Source organism: Haliotis rubra, unplaced genomic scaffold, assembly GCF_003918875.1.
Source record: "Haliotis rubra isolate DU_JTF1 unplaced genomic scaffold, ASM391887v1 Scf35, whole genome shotgun sequence".
NCBI lineage: Eukaryota > Metazoa > Mollusca > Gastropoda > Lepetellida > Haliotidae > Haliotis > Haliotis rubra.
In genome coordinates, this window is record NW_025767024.1 from 2823987 (window position 1) to 2843065 (window position 19079).

Below are 19079 nucleotides of genomic sequence, written 5' to 3' on the forward strand. Positions count from 1 at the left end.
CGTAATCACGTGACGTCTTTCTCCCATGGGGGGAGAATTTAAAACGAAAATGAATGTCAGAATTTTGCCAATTTCAAGATGACGCACACCAGTCGCTCCTGGCTGGGGGGGAGGGGTCGACCCTTGGAGCAAGTTGGGACCCCACACTTTGAACTCCCTTCTATGCCCCCTTTACCGGCTATACTGCGAGCTCAAACGATCTCACTTCCTATAAAATGTGCATAAAAATCTTGTGTCGGCTTATATGTCGATGCAAGATGTACAATTAAAGTAACTTTCAATTGTCTTTTTTGCGGACGGCGAGTGGGAATGAATGGCCTGTAAGCTTACAAGGGCTTTTTAATACCCCTGGCTTGAATATTATGGCGGCAGCATTGCAGGTTTTTATTTCTCCGCCCCTTTTCCCACAGATGCGGAGAAATAACAGCGTTCATTTGAAAATCCCCACTTTCTAGTTTTATATGTCTCTCATTCCGTTTGCGAATCGCTTGAGTTTGCTCGGTTATAACATTGTAATAAACATGCTTTTATACCTTTCGTTCTTACAATAGGGTTTCGAGCTCTCTCTCGCATTAGTTAACTCGGAAGATCAAAACAGGGATGGCTTAGAACAAGGACTTGCCTATGTTTAATCAACTTCCCCTTTGGATGTTCTCAGTGGCAACGTGCCTCCGCGGAGAAATACGAATCACCATGACTTATGCCTTCGCCAACACCTGGACTTAAAAAGGCCAGGCAGTATAAGCTTACAGGTAAGAAACCTTTGATGTCGCCGATGACTACTCGTCTTTTCAGAAAGGGTAGTTATCAAGTTCTTGAGGCCGTCAGCTTCGGGTGAGGCAGATTATCATTCTAGAACTATCTCCATAGCTTCTGTGGTGACACTTGACCTATTCTCTTACCAGTCAAACACCTTAGACAATCCACGCACACAACCGGCATAGAAATTACCTTATTTCTAAAGTAGCAAAACAGTATCGGCTGGGCCATCCCTTAATCTCTTGTACTCTCGCTAGTCTTGTATGGCATAATGTATCTTAAGGAGTGCTATCGTTTTCTTCGTTAGCTTTCGGCGGATAAATTTATACTGACATATTCGACGCTCTGCAATCATAATATTAATGGCATCGAGCTTAGAAAAACACAACAGTATTTAGATTGTTCGTTGTGGTCGTTTGTTTAAAGAGTTCTATGAATACGATGGGGTTAAGGTGGCGGAAAGAGATTAATGATTAAACGTGGGTTTGGTTGACATTTCGAACCAATAGTCAGTCTTCATGTTAATTAAGTCGATCAGACATAACCATTCTCAGTTCACCAGGACGAGAAAACGTTCATTGTCGTCGATCCCTTATAATCCGATCACGCGTGACTTTCAATTATAAACTTATGAATTCGTTGGGCTGTCCAATTTTTCTTGAAATATCAACTAATCAAATAGCATCACCATTGTTGATTAGTTAAATTGTAAAACTATCAAAACTGCGGTATTAAAACGTTAATATTTTAAAGTTAATATGTATGTTTTAAACCCTGTAGGAAAGTTGCGATGGATCCTGTGCTTGTAATAATCATTATGTCTTTTAAAAGTGTCTCACGGACCTATTCATATACACCAATAATACAAAACTGTATTATGGCTGTGTTACACTTTTCACAAAACATCAGTGAAAATATCAAAGACATTTCTATACAAACATGAGCAAACACCAATAGCTCACATCTCCCTAGTCCCTTTGATATATCCTTCAACTACCATTAAACACAATAAAAATATAACTTTATAGCCTTTAAGCTTGCATAAATAAATCTGATGTAAACAACTTTCACAATGAGGGATACTTCCCATGGTGAGAGCAAAAAGACGATAGAGCAATTTTAGAAAGGTTCTTTTTCAGAATGAAGCCAAGCGCTTCACCGCACGCTTAGATTCCTCGACTCATGCGGACACGTTTTCAGCATTGAACAAACTGACGCAAAAGCACAACTTCATATTATTTTATGATCTTGGTGCGGTTTTCTCATTTAGAGTGAAAATCATTCATCGCGGTGAATGATTCTACCCTTCTATTAGCAAAGGAACGGCCGCCATTCTGTAGAAGCGCTGACGGAAATATTACTGGAGAAAAGTTCCCTGTTCGCTTCAAAGGATCTATCGTATTCGGAATTTCGTTACTCTCGACAGGGGGAGAATATTCAAAGCACCTTCGTGTGATTAAAATGGGAATGTAGGTGATCTACAAGGGATTATAAACCTCTACACTTTAGACGGATCGTCACCACCACACGCTATTGTCGCATCCATATTCGGACAGCACCAAGTAATCAGCGATTTCGTGCAGTAGATTGAATGTCTTAGGAAGAACATTTGTCATTGTACAATGCTAATGCATTTTAGGGTTTTTCACATCAGTTAACAAGACAGTTTTCCGTTTTTATATCACGCCGATTTCTCTTTTTGTTTTTCCAGGAGGATTTATTCGACATCAGTGCTTTGATCTTGAGGGAACAAAATACAAACCTATTTCAATGTTGGCAGGTGTAAAATCAATCAACTGAACCAATGTGTATAATACACTTTGTTGTGTTATGTATTTATCGAACACCTTGGCAGGATCGCTAACTAAAATTTGATATTTGTTTTGGAAAAAAATGGTTTACTTTTATATGTACAACTTAATGCAAATATATAAAAACGAATGCGTGTTTATGAAAAATGGGTATGTATAAAAGCGGTAGACGGCACCTGGGCATGTGTGCCAATTTAGTTGTACATTTCAAATTAACAAATGTTTATTGTGGCTGAAACCTGGTCTTTTCAAACGGATTACATTAAGAAGCAGTATTTCAGCGTTCGTGACATGTTCCAGTTTGAGTTTTTGCAGTGAAATAATTGATGCTGTTACGTAAGTCTTAATTAGAGTTATCTCCCTTCCAGGCTCATGCGAAGTAAGACTAGGGGTAGGTGAAAATTTTCTTGCTGTTACTGTCACGAATATTTTGTTTCTCTGTTGTATGGATTTGTAATTTACAAGGACATACGTTTCCAATGATAGCCATACATTGTTACTTTGGTTTAACAACTGATTATTGTACATGAAACAATTTCGTGCTACGTCATTTACATTAAATAATATAGATAGATTAAAGTGCAAAATTAGAACTAAATTAGTTTAAAGAAATACGCGTGATACCTCCATGCCCATTGTTTTTACTAATAAGATGTTGTTAAATAATACATATTTAATACTTATTGCTCTCTGGAACTTCTATAAGTACACAAAAATCTAATCAAAATTAAACACGTTTCCCAGCCGCAAAAATAGCATTTATATTGATTTCACTGATTTTTTAAATAAGCCTTAACAAACTCATCATAATTTGTTTGTCTAAAACAGCATTCTTACATGATCTTTTACGTTGATTCGGGAGTGTGTTAATGACAACTCTGTTGGAAGAGCGCTAAAAACCTTACCGAGATTATCAAACATATGTGTCTTTACACAAATAGTGTCATTTTTTTTAATTGAGAAGCCATGCTTAGCACTTCCCACTGGTAATGATCCATAACTAGTGATTTTTTTATAGCGGTAACAATCGGTACTTTGTGTAGCTCCGATAAAAGCATATATGTAGTTTTATCCCAGTTTTACATATCAGCAATTCGATGAATGCATGCATACTTAACAGCAATGTCAATCAGACCTTCGCTGTCTCATATGTTATGCATTATTATGCATTATACGAGCGATGTGCTTCAGAAAGCCTTGAGTATGTTTTATCATGTCATTGCGATTGTTACTGTTCAAAGTCTCTTTACTTTATTGGAGGTATACGGATATCTTCATAACCACATAACGTTGACTGCTTTTTGCCAACAGAGTAAAATGCTCTTTGATAAATGCCCCGTTATATTTACTTTTAAGCGAACCTAAACTTAGTATCAGATTGTGCATCTATTATGAGAAAACGAGGAACATGTTAACCAAAATACTTGCAATTGTACGTTGAATACGATACGCGGCTGTGCACTTGGGCTGGTAATTAACATACGCTGGCCTCCTGAAGAGATTCACAGGCAAAATTATGAAATTGTCGGATCATACTGGCTGGGAACCCATTGCATACAGTGAGGGAACAACAATAGCTTTTTGGAAATTCGGTGCAACTGAAAATATCTCGCTGGATGGTGCGTCCATATATCACAGTAGAAAAACAAATTTGCCGAAAGATCAAAGCTAGAAGATGCTTAGAAAGTCGGTAAAAAATTGTAAACAAGGAATAAATGTGTTCCTTTAGCATGTTTTCTCACAGCGTAAAAAGCTTCGCCATCTGACTGTAGTCTTCTGCAAGCTAGTACCACACGCACACAGCTCTTTACAGCTCCTCACAGCGTAGGAAGCAAGCTCGGCACGGTGTTCTCGTAAATTATCGTAGGTGTCGCGGGAGCTCTCTCGCGTTTCTCTGTTGGGTAAAGTGTATCGCGCCAAGCGGTGTGTAATTGAACTACTTCGGGATATTCTGTTTCTTGTAATGTTACATTGTCTACCCTCGCGGCTATAGAAATGTTCCAGCCTGCTCTGGAGGGGGTTCGGTTTTAGACCTACCCGATTTCTCATTTAAATCATTCTCGTTCCTTATTTGTCCCAAGCCATATTTTACCATTTACCCCAAGGCGGTTACATCAAAATAGGAGCTCAGCATGGTAGGAAACAAACACGAAACATGAAATATTACTCACACGATTTACGAAAATGGTTAATCTCGACACAAGTTAGATAACTGTTTGAGTTATGTTCATGCCAGTAACTTTTTAGTGTGCGTATGGTGTTGCACATGTTTCCACGTATTTTTGAAGAAAAAAAACACCACGAAATGACATAAATTCACATTGGAAAAGGCAGACTGAAAAACATGTGACAAATGAAAAAAACATGTTATTTTTTTTTAGAATTCTTTGTAAACACCGTACATTTATGAATGGGGTGCCTAATCACATTATTTTCAATTTACGCTCGCTCCAGAAATTGTCTTGCGCCCTTTTACAAAATTGTTAATTACACGAATGTAAATACGACTTTATGCCGTTATAATCTTATTCCGTTCCCGGTTTTCTAAATTTTCTTTTAAATTCGATCAGATCACGTGATGGTCATAAGATCCACTCAGCTCGCTACAACGGTGCGTGTTGTAACGTGCCTTAAACCAAGATTATATGAGCGTCGAATTTAGGTCGTGGTATCTCAGGAGGACATAAGTTTTGTCTAAAATACGTTATATGGAAGTGCAATGACAGTTTATAAGTTTCTGAGGGTATGTAAGTTGCACTGATAAGACTTAAACCCCGTACGTACAATAGAGAACATAGCGGTCCGGGTCTAATTTCAAATCGGGTATTTACATTGCGTCGGCTAATGGTCTCTCGACGGTTCACGACGAAAGGTGGGAATTGTTTTATTAGGGAGAAGCACCTCCGTGCTAAGACGCGGCTTCCCTTCAATTGGAGGCCTTTATGAGGGGCCGGCACATAACTTTACTTCAAAGAAACACCCGCACTACTTTCCTGAAAACAATTTGTAAATAATGAGTGTAAGGGAAAACTTCTCGCAGGTGTGGTGTTATGTTGAATCATACTCGGAGAAATCTTTGAAATGTTATACCATCCACCGTCGCATACAAATGGGGTTATTTTCTAATGGAAATCTGAACATGTGCTGCTGAAAAGCTTTTCAAATTCAACAAATTACACGCTTTCTGCACATGCGCATATACGAAAGGAAGAATATTGCTTTACCAACAATTTGGTTCTTATCGACTAACGTGCATGTGAAAACAAGATATTTTAACTTGAGAATCTAATGCAATTGTTTAAAAGGAAATTATGCCCCTTTTCACGCTATTTTATATTCGTGCCTACAAATGGCCAAGAACAAAACATATCACCCGAAACTAACTCAACAAAATTGATAAACTGATTTAATTTTACTGTATATTTCATTAAGGGTATCTAAGGGACCATAAGGTTGTACTTTTCCTTATCGATTGTCTTGAAACAAAATGAATTAAACTAAACAACCTCACTGTGTAAAACAGACACAATTGCAACGCATGTACCTCGAACGAAAGCACAATGATCTTGGTTATTAGCTGATAAAAGAAATTAAAACAAATTAAAAGTTTAGCAAGTCGTAATACGCGCGTTTAAGAATGCATAGTCCAATAATGTAATGTCCTTTATGAAAGTTTTCCAAAGTGTTTATTAAGATTATTTTAGTATTAGCTGATAATTCAAACTATAAGCTGTGTTCGTTAATTGGATTTGAAAACACTATCACACTGGCACATATTCCGTGTATTTAAAATAAAATTCAGCTTTGGAAAGTCGTTAAATTTACCAAGTCAATCGTTAAAAGGCCAAGAGCAAGACCAAAATGGGTATTAAACAACATTATGGAGGTGTTATATTCGTATTCAGAACGCTCAAAATGCATACTAAATGAGCTAAAACGAAACAAAATGAGAATTGAGTGACAAAAACAACTAATGTGGAATAATGCTAGCGGCTATATGTTGTCAGTAGGTGATCATAATTCAAAGCTCATGATTTGTGTTTACAGCAAGATAGCCATTATTTTGAAAGTGATTCCCACCGATAAGAAACACGAGCCTAGAACTACCAGATCGTTAAACAAATCCGGATATAACACAGTTATAAACACAGCATAATCATTGTACACAAATTAGCTGGTACTCTTTTAGGGAATATTTAAAAAAATATGGCCCAGAGGTGCCTTGGAAGCAGTGTATCGCACTTTCCACTCATTACCCACAAAGCAATGGGCACGCAACGGCCTGGTAATGATGACCCTTCCTTATTCTTTATGCGAAAAAAAGTCTTTGTAGTGACGATGCCAGCCAACTTACGAGATTTGATTAATGTAATGTTCAGTCATAGAAACCATAAAAACCTCGCGACGGATGATTTTTTAAATTACTTGACGTATGATATTAACGAGATTAATCTCCGACAAAATCCCCCAACAGCACCGCTTAAACTCACTCTTTCCCTCCTTTTTAACGTCCTCTATATATACGATTTACGGCCTTAGTTGTAAGGAAACATTTACGGAAGAGCATACTGTTTTACAGCCATTCAAACCATCGGATGTGTCCAGTGGCCTGAAAACTTTCTATGTGTTGTATTCTGAACTATTTTATTTGGAAAATAGTTCGTTGGTTAAATTCCTCCTTGATACGATGTAAGGTCATTTTATCGAATGAACAATGTGCAATTTTTAATAATATAAAAAAGATTGTTATTATTATTTTTACTCCTACTGCTCCTAATGCTGCTGCTCCTCCTACTACTATTACAGCTACTACTACTACAACAACAACAACTACTACTACTACTACTACTACTACTACTACCACCACTACTACTGCCACTACTGCTACTACTACTACTACTACAGTGTAGAGTAAATGTTATCACTACAAAACTGTGTTTATTGTTGAAACAATTCCACAAGTCCTATCAATGTATTTTCGGATTAGCTCTGAGTATATCTCATCGATCATCGATCACCGATCACCTGTTTAATAACAGGCCATGTCTTATGTAAAACAAGACACCTACGTCCACATGAGGCATGTTTTCGAGCAAGAAACTGATTTATCACAGCGGCTCTGAAGCTAATATCATTAATACTATGTCTGTGGAACAGCTGTTGCGCTCCTAATTTATCTTGATATCAACAACCAGTATTGTCATAACAGCTCGTGTATTGTATGTCACTGAAAACACATTTACACTCACAGGCAGTTCTCCTGACTAAAACAATCATTTTATTGATTTTGTTATAACTATATTTGTCCAGATGGTATATCTATACGTGGAGAATTCCTCCCAATATATTATGTAAATGAGATTCATACTAGTGTGTAAATGTATTGCGAGAAACGACGTATGTACTTTCTTTCAACAAAAACTGGATGTAGTCATATTACGCGGATTTTTATCACGATTTTATCGAAATGTTTTGTGTGGACATCCAAACTGTCAAAAAATAAGCAACAAATCATATAAAGCATCAAAACGTTAATGCATATCGTCGCCTGTTAACCTTATACCTGTTTTCAAAATAATAAAACCTATTTGAAATACTCTGTTTTAAAATGCATTAGATGTAAAGCTATGGCTTTGTAAATAGGAAAATATTCTTTTAAGAAACTTTTAATACCGTTCATCCAAGTAAAAAACGTGTACTTAATGCACCCCATTTACTCTCTTTATCTCCCCTTCTAACCGATATTGGTACTTTAGAAATCGTTCTATCCCGTCAAGGCCTCCAGTGATAAGACCCTCCTTAGAGACAATTACATTCATTTTACTTTATAACAGGCATGCGTACAAATATATTTCCCTTTGTTTTACCATGTACTCGTCCTGAAACAGAACATCTTCATCTTTATCCGTTTCCTAGTGATCAGAGATGTTGTTTTTGATTACACATGTCACGATATACCTGTCTTCGACTGTGTTTAAATAAATATAAAGTATTTAAATATGTTGCATTATCACGAATATGTATTTTCCAGGACATTGTGTTTGCTTTGTTCTTTCAGTGAGTTTTCCTGAAGTACTTTGAGGTTGATCCATTATAGAATATAATGTCTTTTCCTTATGCTAAAGTATATTGCAAGTTTATTCACCGATAGGAGTAGTGAACAGTGTGCTATATTCTATTGTCGTTGTCATTTTCAATGTAACCATTCAACTGTCATATGTAGTCGTTTTGCTCTGTTTATCTTAAGGGGTCTTTGTTATAAATATGTATGTCCATTATGCTCTGCTCTGCTGTTAAACCCATTCGCATATCTGAGGGATATGAAAGTTCTGTAAATTCACATCGTTGAATAAAAGGGACAAACCCTTTTCCACGCCCACTACAAATCCTCACTAAAAGCAGAGTCCATTGTACCCTTCCGACTTCTTTATAAGCATGTGTTCATGAAACACTCCCAAAATTGAATACTAGATGTTCACCAAATCTATATATCAATTAAACAGTACAATGTGTAAGTAAGTGAAAACGAATGTAACATGTTTGAAAACTAAAATGGTAACTGCGAAAAACGGAAAATACCAGGCTCTCTTTCTTAACCAAATACATTTGTTAAACAGCGTTTATTTGAATGTCGAAAGACTAGCTCTTTTAATACATAATTACACATATATACTATAACAATTTAAATACGAGCAGGGTTTGTGTGCTGTATCATCAAACCCCTGACAGTGCAGATCCTATTACCAGTCGAATTTCAACTATCTTCGAGGGCAGGATTTGTATATAATAAATCATTTATAGTCCCCAATAATTGTCAAGATAAAATGTTGGTACACTTTGATACAAACCAGAGGAATATCTTCTCACAGGCTTTCCCAATATTCAACATGGGTTTCGCATTTTCGTTCAAGGTGCGAAGATATGTTGAAACAACGGTTCAGTTGAACATCAAAACCTGATCGATTAATATACCCCTTGCACGTTTTTTTCGAAACATTTAACTGCCTAATCTTGATAAATACATCGTGTAATAAGAAACTGTTACATTCTCTCTTTTTTCGTATATTTTGCAACAATTAATTGTTTAGCTGAAGGGAAAACATTTGTTTATTTCTTTTTTAAAATGACGTGTGCTACAATAACTTACGCTGTATGCATCGTTGATCTTGTCAAGAGCTGTATAAATGCTTGATTATGTACAGCTACTCATATAGCAATTGAAGCAGGCTTCAAGCGTCAATTTTATGCGTAACATATTGCATTATTAATTAGAAAGAATGCAAACAAACCATAGGGGAAACATCGTTGGGCTGAAAACAGGACATCGAATTAATTGACAGGTTCTGGGAGATTAGGTGTTTATTTTACCCTTGCTGCCGATTTCACTAAATTATTATTAGTTATTATTCACTCAAATGTAACATAAAACATGGTAATCATTAGGTAATCGTTATCAACAATAACCGAAAGACTACAATGAATCAAATGATCCTTATAAAGGGAAGCTATAAATATTTAACGAATTCGTTGGGTGTGAGTGCAGTGCAGTCATGAACATGTCCGTTGTACTTGTGATCTTTAAAAGTAAATAAAATAATGATATGGTTAGCTACATTTCATCACGTTTATAAAGTGTTGCTTCAAAAATATTATGCACAAGATAAATTTTGACATTGTTTTCATGCTGATATGAAAGTTATTCCTATTGCGACGTTTAAATTTCAAACGTATTTATGACTTACTTACGTCTGTTATATTCAATGTGTTATGGCAATAAGTTAACTAAATTTGTTGTAAATACATTGCGAACACTGACGCTAGTCCCGCACATTCACAATCTATATGTGTACTTGGATGTGTTTAGCTTTACCATTACAACTCAATTAGACCCACCAATTTGCGTTACGCTTTCTGCCTTGTACATTTCACCACATTACGAGAAACATTATGTACAACATTTGTAAATATTCCTTCGAATAACATATTCTTAATTTGTCTCCCAATAATCCAGAGCCTGAAATTTGCATCCCTAATATATCTTCGTGTTATTTAATTTCAACGTTCAGTGTTCGTTCGTTGTGTCGTTACATTTTAATGCGTGATCACATAATGCCTTGCTTATCCCTAAATGCTATGTTAGCCAATGATTTTAAAAAAAAATGCATGCTCCGCTGCAAATTAATTCTGATCGATCAGTGTGAGAACGAGCTCGTCTTTATCAAAGCAATCTGATTTTATCATCTAATTCTCCTCATGTTTGTGAAACATCTGTTATAAATTTGCATGATTTTCCCGAGACCTCTCCACGTTTGAAATGATATGACAGATGGATCGTATATAGGCTTTAGTTTTTTTCTGGTCCCAGAATCGAGTTATTAAAACTTGAACCACTACACTTGTTATTGCAGAATTATGATTAATATGTATATTTCCCATATTGGTTCTAAATGACATGCTCAGTTAGAGTATTTGTTTAGATCGATTATTTACGTATGAGCACTGTCTAGGAACAATTATGCAAATTCGCTCTGTGGCTTATTTTCAATGTAATTGCTACATATATTTTCTAAGAATGACTTAGACGTTGTCATTATGCGTGATTTATTGAATCTGAAGCATTTACATCACCCAGCCTAATACAACCTTCCTATCCAACTGCATGAAATTAGAAGCTTGAGATGTCTTGAGAAGATATATGACACTTTCTATTGGCTTTTATGCACAATATTCCAGAAAGCGATACTCCTCAATTGCAAAGACAATGCAAGAAACGCGAAAAGGATACGCATTTTTTATTATTTCATTTTTCTAATGGAATTCTCATTACTGTTTGGATGGTATTTATTCAGTGCCGTTTTGCTACAGTTTCCCCCGAAGAGCTCGGGGGGCAGCATCTCGTGAACCCTCTTTGCATATTCAATGATATATTTTTTTTCATTACCCCATAGCGTCTCTTGAAAAAGAGAAATAATTCGTTCCAAAGAAATAGGTTAGATCAATCCGCTTTAACAAAGGCAGGGGCTTGATTTAGGAATCTGTAGAAAGGAGATCCAGTGTCCCTCTGCCGAAATGGATCACATATCTTGAGCCAAGCTCTTTGAAGATGAGTCGACTCGATCAAATTTTTCAATTACGTGGGGTATTTATGTGTCATTTTTTTGCGCTATGAGTGTCATAAAACGGGCAATATTCTCTTTTATATGATTAATCAGTACAACAGTTTATGCCCCTGCTTTCCAGTCTTTGAGTAATTAGAATTTCCACTCTTGGCACAGACCGAACAGCTTCTAAGACTGGATGGGACGGCCCGTCTAAATTTGATTCTCAAAGTCACTCCAAGAAACGATATTGGACATGGAGGACCCGAGAGTGGTAGCTTAAAGTATAAAGATTCTATTTCCTTTCGCAGTTATTGGACTCCAAATTACATGAGTTGTTATAAATGTGGTTTGGTGTCCTGACGCCCAAGGAATTGTGTAACTTAGACAAATTTGAACTGGCCAGTGCCACAGTAGGGCGATTCGCTATGGTTTCATTGCTTAATTTTGAGACAAGGGTAGAATAACACGTTGTAAAATGACGACATGCCTTCCGCGGGTGATAAGACAAGGCGATGCTTTTATGCTACTTTTATTCTTCACTGAGTGTGAGTATAATATCCGTTCATCATATAAACACAGCAATAAATGATTTCATGGTCCAGCGTAAACGGACCCCAATCTCCCCTCTTCTTATGTACACCATTACTACATTACTACAAACGCTACAGTAACCTTGTACGATAAAATAGGTGCGGGTCTTTTAGCACCTATCGAACATAAAATATCTCATGCATATAAAGCCTTACATTTACTATTTAAAACAGAACTCCGGGGTAAGGGGATAACAGTTCAAGCTCACCTGATTTCGCCAATTTCTGTGCTTGGATTCGTGTTTCTCTGTTTTCGTTCGTCCTTCCTTCTTCCGTCCTTCCTTTGAAACGTGAAAATGTCAGTGAATGGACAGAATCTGAAGATCAGCTACAGAATGTATACGAAGATTCTTTTTTCCTCGAAACTTGACATGGATTTATTGCTGTAGTATGTAACAAACAGCTTGGAAATCTTCAAAAAATCGGGTTGGTGTGTTCAATGAACGAGCACAAAAGAAATCAGGGTTTCCCAACCATTTCAAGAGTTTTGCATTCGGAAATTATTATAATAATGGTTTCATTTCGAGGCGATAAATATTAATTTTTCTGTTAAAATTAGCTGTTCTCTAAATGCGGAGGCGACCAAGTTTGTAAAACGGTGATTCGGCTGTCTGACTGCGCTTGAAGGCTTTGTTAGTTATGTATTACTACGCCACGCTAGGACACCCCCTGGGAGGGACCCAGCGTTCGGATCCATCCCCATGGATGCTTCTTTCAACGTTACAGTTAATGTAAAAGTTAACGTGCTTTGGAAAAAAATCACATGGTCGAAATAGTATTAGTTTTCGTTCTTCAGTACCATCCTAAGTGTAACTAATAAGTCTTGGCTGTTTAACACTGCAATATTCCAACAATATGATGGCGGTCTGTAAATAATGGAGCCTGACTGATACATGAGGGTATGTTTGAAGCAGTATATATTTTAACATCTTGTATCACATGCACGCGTGACCTATCACATGACTAAAATATACTGGTCCCAACAAACACTGCCATTTTAAACGCTTTAAATATATGCATACAGAAAATTTCCTCAAAAATAGCGTGTAAAAATATACGTCTTAATTTTAAAAGGTGTTATTGTGCGATCCATGAGTTATTATTATTATCATTATTATTTCACTCGTGTATAAGACGACTTTTGTTCAACATACGCTAGATTTCTCCGTTTCTTTCGCATGAGAGGGAAAAAGCACTTTCTATAATCAGAGGGAATCAATCAGATGATTTCGTATAGTCTTTCCAATACATGTGTAAATATACTTGTACAAAATGATATGACCCATAGTTGGAATTATGACGTTGACATATGTTTTCAAGTATGTACTTGTGACTAGTTTGATAATAATTTTACTTGAGCTAAATCAAATTACAAAATATGTATATGTACAGATTTAGGAGAAATATATCTTGCTTGATGAATATATTAAATAATGAAATAATAATGGTCGATTTAATATTTCAATCGGTTTTACAAACTAGGGACATTCCACATCAGCAATAGAAGCTGTTTTTCTGGAAGTTTGAATTTCAGCACACTTAATGACATATCTAAAACAGAATTAGAGTTATACTTTCCAAATGTCACTTTAGTCTGTAGAATATTCGAGTAAGAATATGTACTATGTCATGAGTGAGTGACGGGGGTATTTCAAAAGTGCGGCTTCAGATTGAGTGAAAGATGCGTGTTTTGTTGATCATATCGTTCTGATTTATTGAGAGCGTTTAGGCGAAATCCCGCCAAACAACTTTTTAGGACCTTAAATACTAACTTATAGTCTGTAAATGTACCATAAACTGTCATTTTTTAGTGTTTCATTCTTATATATGTTCGAAAATGTCGGTGTAATTCTTTCACCGTAAGACGGCATCAGTTCGAAAATACAACCATTCATTAACGAATATTATCCTGTCATAGATTAGTGTACTTCTTGTTCGTGGTTTTAAACTTGTCATTTATTCTCATTTTCGGGCAATAAAGCGACAATGAAATATCTTTGTTTTATGCTCAGCCGTTAAGGAAACACGTCATCGTGAATACTCATTACGTCATATCAAACAAACATATTGTTTGTTGTATTAATATTGATTCACAAAATAAAATAATAATAAGTAAATTTATTATAGAACATGAAGAATGTGAGTTTCAAAACAGTTCTAACTTCTAATATGAAAATATGAAAGAGATCTTGGACGGCCATACTGTTGGTTTAAACACAAATGATCCTTATCATGCGAATAATACCGCTTACATTAAATTTGGACAAACCTGGTTGAACCACATATAAAAATATCACAAAAAACGTAGACTTATATAAGTTTTAATATCACGTTATTTATATTTTGATATTAAACTTACACAAATGTATGAAAATGTGCCATTTACATTTAATTGTTCAGTTCAACGAGGAATCTTTGAAATACTTTTCAACAGATCAGGTATATTTTAAATCTGAATTTGTCAAATCACATTCAGTCACACTGGTAGGTTCATTAAGTATGTATATGGAATTTGAATTATCTTATGCAATTGCATGAGTAAATTTATTTGTCGAGAATCAACATAACATATTTAGCGCGTGAATTTGTATGCGTGATTTCATTTCATCACATCGCGCGGTGTTTCTCTTTCACACCTATTTGACATGATGGGGAATATAAAAATTATGTTTATTTTTATGCCCTGTTTTTGATAAACCTTTTGCTGCAGTATGGCAATAATTATACGCTATGCCAGTGACATGCTATGATGTGTTTATGAATATATTCGTCAACACCATGTTAACAGTGAACATAGGTTACAGGACCAAGTAATTCTTTACTCTTGCAAGTTTACCGCTGTTGTTTTCAAAGTTTCACCTGTTATAAAATATACTTGCACACATTCAACTGAACAAGCATTTGTGTATACATCGACATATAAATACATTATTTTCACTAATACATTTCATGTATCACACATCCTTCTCAATCGACCCAATTTTAAGAGGGCCAATGATAGGGGTAATTCTGTTGTATGGGTTACATATACCACATGTATGAGACGTCCTGTATTTCTCACCCAAAGCGTAATAACACACAAAGTAAACAATAATTTATAAAACAGAACTGTTTATTGGTCCTTGTTCAAATGTCATTCATGACAAACATGATATTGTGTATTTGAGAGGTTGAATAAACATCATACGAGATGTTTCAACAGTTGGACCTTTTAAGTAAATGATGCGTTAGATTAATACCATAAATGTGTTTGATTAATTAACCTGAAAGCGTGTTTGTGAGAAGCACCGGTTTCACCTGTACATGGTCGTGCATGTTTAATCGTCACGCATTGTTACCTGGCAACATGCTAGGAGGTCGATTCCGACAAGAGAGATTTTATAGGAACATGATTTATCCACATATCCATAGCAGCACATGGAGTTTTGTCATAAATTTCAAATACACACAACCATGAACTGATTGAAAATGGCATAAAAACTTACTAGGTATGGAATTCGAAAATCACGTTGTCAGTCTGTTTGCATTAACTAAATTATTTTGATATAATATGGATCAATTCGTCATGAGTAATTTTAAGGTGATGATATCATTACGTGGTACTAACACTGCTTTATAGAAAATACTTTTTAAATATGGTCATATAGTATCAGGAATTTACCCTTCTCGTTCGGTGATATTCATAATATTAAATATATATAAATCACATTTCAAGTGTTACACAACAATCGCCTATTTCACACTCAGTGCTTTAGTGTAATAAATGTTTAACATGAATCACCGGGCGAAGTGAGTAAATTTAAATTCATTGATTTTTTAACTCAAAATTTCAGTACGGCTTTCAAAATGGAACCTTTTCTTTTTCTTTTGGGCCATATTTCTTGACATCAAGCATCTGAACTGTCGAAGAAGCGTGGACAAGACGGTCAGATTTTTAACACTGCAAGTCAGTAGACCCTCATAGGACTTATTTAATCGTATGCTTCGTGCCTTACAAGAATGAGATTCTACGTTAGAGTCATTAAAATGAACCAATCTTCTATGAATGTCATTGGGTTCAAAGTGGCTAGAGTTATTGCCCCTTCGGGATCGAGCTTGCGACCTTGCCACCCAAGAGGTCCCTTTTCCAGGCAATGTCTGGCGACCTCGGGTGGTCTCCCCTTTTATCTCACTGCAGACCACTAATGAGAAACCACGCTGCTTAAGGTGATTGCGTCGAGTTTGATCCATGTTATAGGCGATACAGACAGTCATGATTTATAAAGATTGAAAACTACTCTCACAAATATGAGTGGGCCACACACTTGCAATGGTTCATAGAGGTGCGGGAAATACTTGCATGGTGTGTGGCTTGCCAAGGGGACATATCCATTTAATAAAACTACCGTTAGGCACTTAAATAATTACCAAAAGGAATGGGTATTCACCTAATTCTTAGTCGACACACATAGTTTTGGCGTAGATCGTTCGGTATTATCTCGGTTAGGCTTATGAGCGATGGACTGTTGCAGATCCCGTGGCTATGTTTTTTTCTTGGATGTATAGGTAAGCAAACGAACTTTCTTAAATGAGAGGAATCGGTTTCTGTTTATAACATTACTCCTTCTATTAAATCTGATAGTCAATCGGCCCTGATACTCACCTTTCGAATAATATTATTATCAAATCTTGGATCTTATGGAAATCGTGATGTAAAAATGATAATGTGTCTTCAGAGTTAGTGAGTTTAATTTAAATCACGTCGGCAGTATAACGTGTCTTCAGAACAGAGCTCTATTCGTAGGACAATTCAAAACTTTAAATCCGGAACACTCGGGTCTCGAAAGTTGAGTATTGTATACAATGTTCACACATGGTTCTTATAACTAAACCTGCACGTTGGTATCTTTCCTAAAATATCAACAGCTTACCACAAGTATGTTAAACTCTAGCATGTGGCATCATATCTTAAGCAATGTGCGGTCGTGTATTTAATTTTCTTCTTCCTTTAATACAGCCATCGAGTTCGAGATAACGTATGAGCTGATAACAATTCAAACCAACTGGACAAAGCGATAAATCAGGTCCAACTTGTTTCAAAATTTACGTTTTAACGTCACAAAAATGACGTTAGGTAAAAGTGGAACGCACATAAACTCCTTACACCACGTGTAGCGACTCCTGCATCGCTGCTTATAACAGACAGTCTGTTCCTGATTACATATTACATTCGTCAAGTGTGCACAACTGTTTACCAGATGTCTCCCATTCAACATATCTAGCTTGGTATGAAACCCTTAACGAAGGGAGATAACTCAGGTACCTGCCACGCAATGCCGATTGATGTATTCTGGCTATATGCTATCGACTGATTATATTCCCGTACTTTGACAGATATATACATCGCACTGTACTATTGTTTATATTATTTAAATTCATATCTTGATTGTTTTCTTCCATAAGTTTCAAATCGCCTTTGTAAGCTCCGTGTGTCAACAACTTTCAACTATTGTTTTGTTTGGGTGGCGATCAATACATTGTTGTTGTTGTTTTACCTATGTTTTCCATTTCAAAGCAGAATTATTTTATTCAATTTGAATAGAATATTTAGCAGCGGTTATCTTTATATACAAATTAAGTTATGTTTTATGTTGTTCGTTATAGATGTATGGGGCGAGGTGTTAATTATCATTTATATAACATTTGTCTCGATATTCCCATAATGTACTTGGGGTTGGATATCATATGTCCATAACCTTATACTATAATTGTCTGTAATCAACGGGAAACTCGTTGGATATTTACACTTCCGTTAATACTGACGTCTATTTTCATCTTTTTCAGATATATGCGTCTCATCAAAGAAATTGGTGCATCCAAAGTATGGATCGGATTTAAAACGAACTCTGATGAGGGTCATATGCCTATTGATGTATGTATATTCTCTGCAGGGTGCATGTAATTCTCGCAAACTTTGTACTTAGTATCTTGAAAATAAAACTCATACAGTATTAACAGACGTTATATGGAGTTGGTGTATTTAAAATGGCTTTCTGTTATTTGATACCATTTTTATGGACATTAATTTCATCATGAAAACCCGTAGATTTGTGCCCGTTTGTAATTAGACAGAGAATGTGTTAAATTCGGAAATGCCCGAACTCACTATTCGAGTGAAGAACAAAAGTGACAATTAATATTAATATTTTGTTTTAATCTGTAAATAACTATATAAAAAGACACATGTCAAAACTGGTTATTGTCAAAATTAAAATAGCTGAAAGAATATGCCAACAAGTAAAGCAGCAAATGGACAACACATGGTTGTAAACTGAACGATGACACTACGCCAGGCTTTTAAACAATTCTACTGATACAGATATATCGATAACTGTGTGAGAGTCAGTTAACACTACACAACACAGATATTACCAGTGACGGTCGATCTGAGGTATTTTTCTATATGTTTTTATAAATATATAATCTTAAACGAGTTTTAAATTTGACGGCTTAACCAAAATTAGAATACCTTTTACTGCCTATTACCTTTAAAGCAATATGGTTAGGAAACGGACATTAACACATTTTATGTATAACAACATTTGCACAGGTATGGACGAGAAATATAGTAACTATATGCGCTTTTTTATAACTTATGTATGTTTATACACACATACTTGTATCTTTTGGTTCATAAAAGAAACGTTACGCATATCATTTTAAATTTGATAAACTTGAAGACTGAGAAAATTCTGTTGACATATCTCGATATGTATGATATATTCAATACGGAAACAAAATATTTTTCAATATTTCAGATGCGAGATATTTGTTTGAAA

At 35.7% G+C, this 19079-nt stretch overlaps 1 long non-coding RNA gene across 1 annotated transcript; it reads left to right on the forward strand.

Annotated features, from left to right (window-relative positions):
* The first annotated feature begins 549 nt into the window (after window positions 1-549).
* Window positions 550-18255, forward strand: LOC124284961. The gene is made up of 2 exons (XR_006900682.1): window positions 550-752; window positions 18085-18255. It is a non-coding gene; the product is annotated as an uncharacterized LOC124284961 (long non-coding RNA).
* The last annotated feature ends 824 nt before the right edge of the window (window positions 18256-19079 follow it).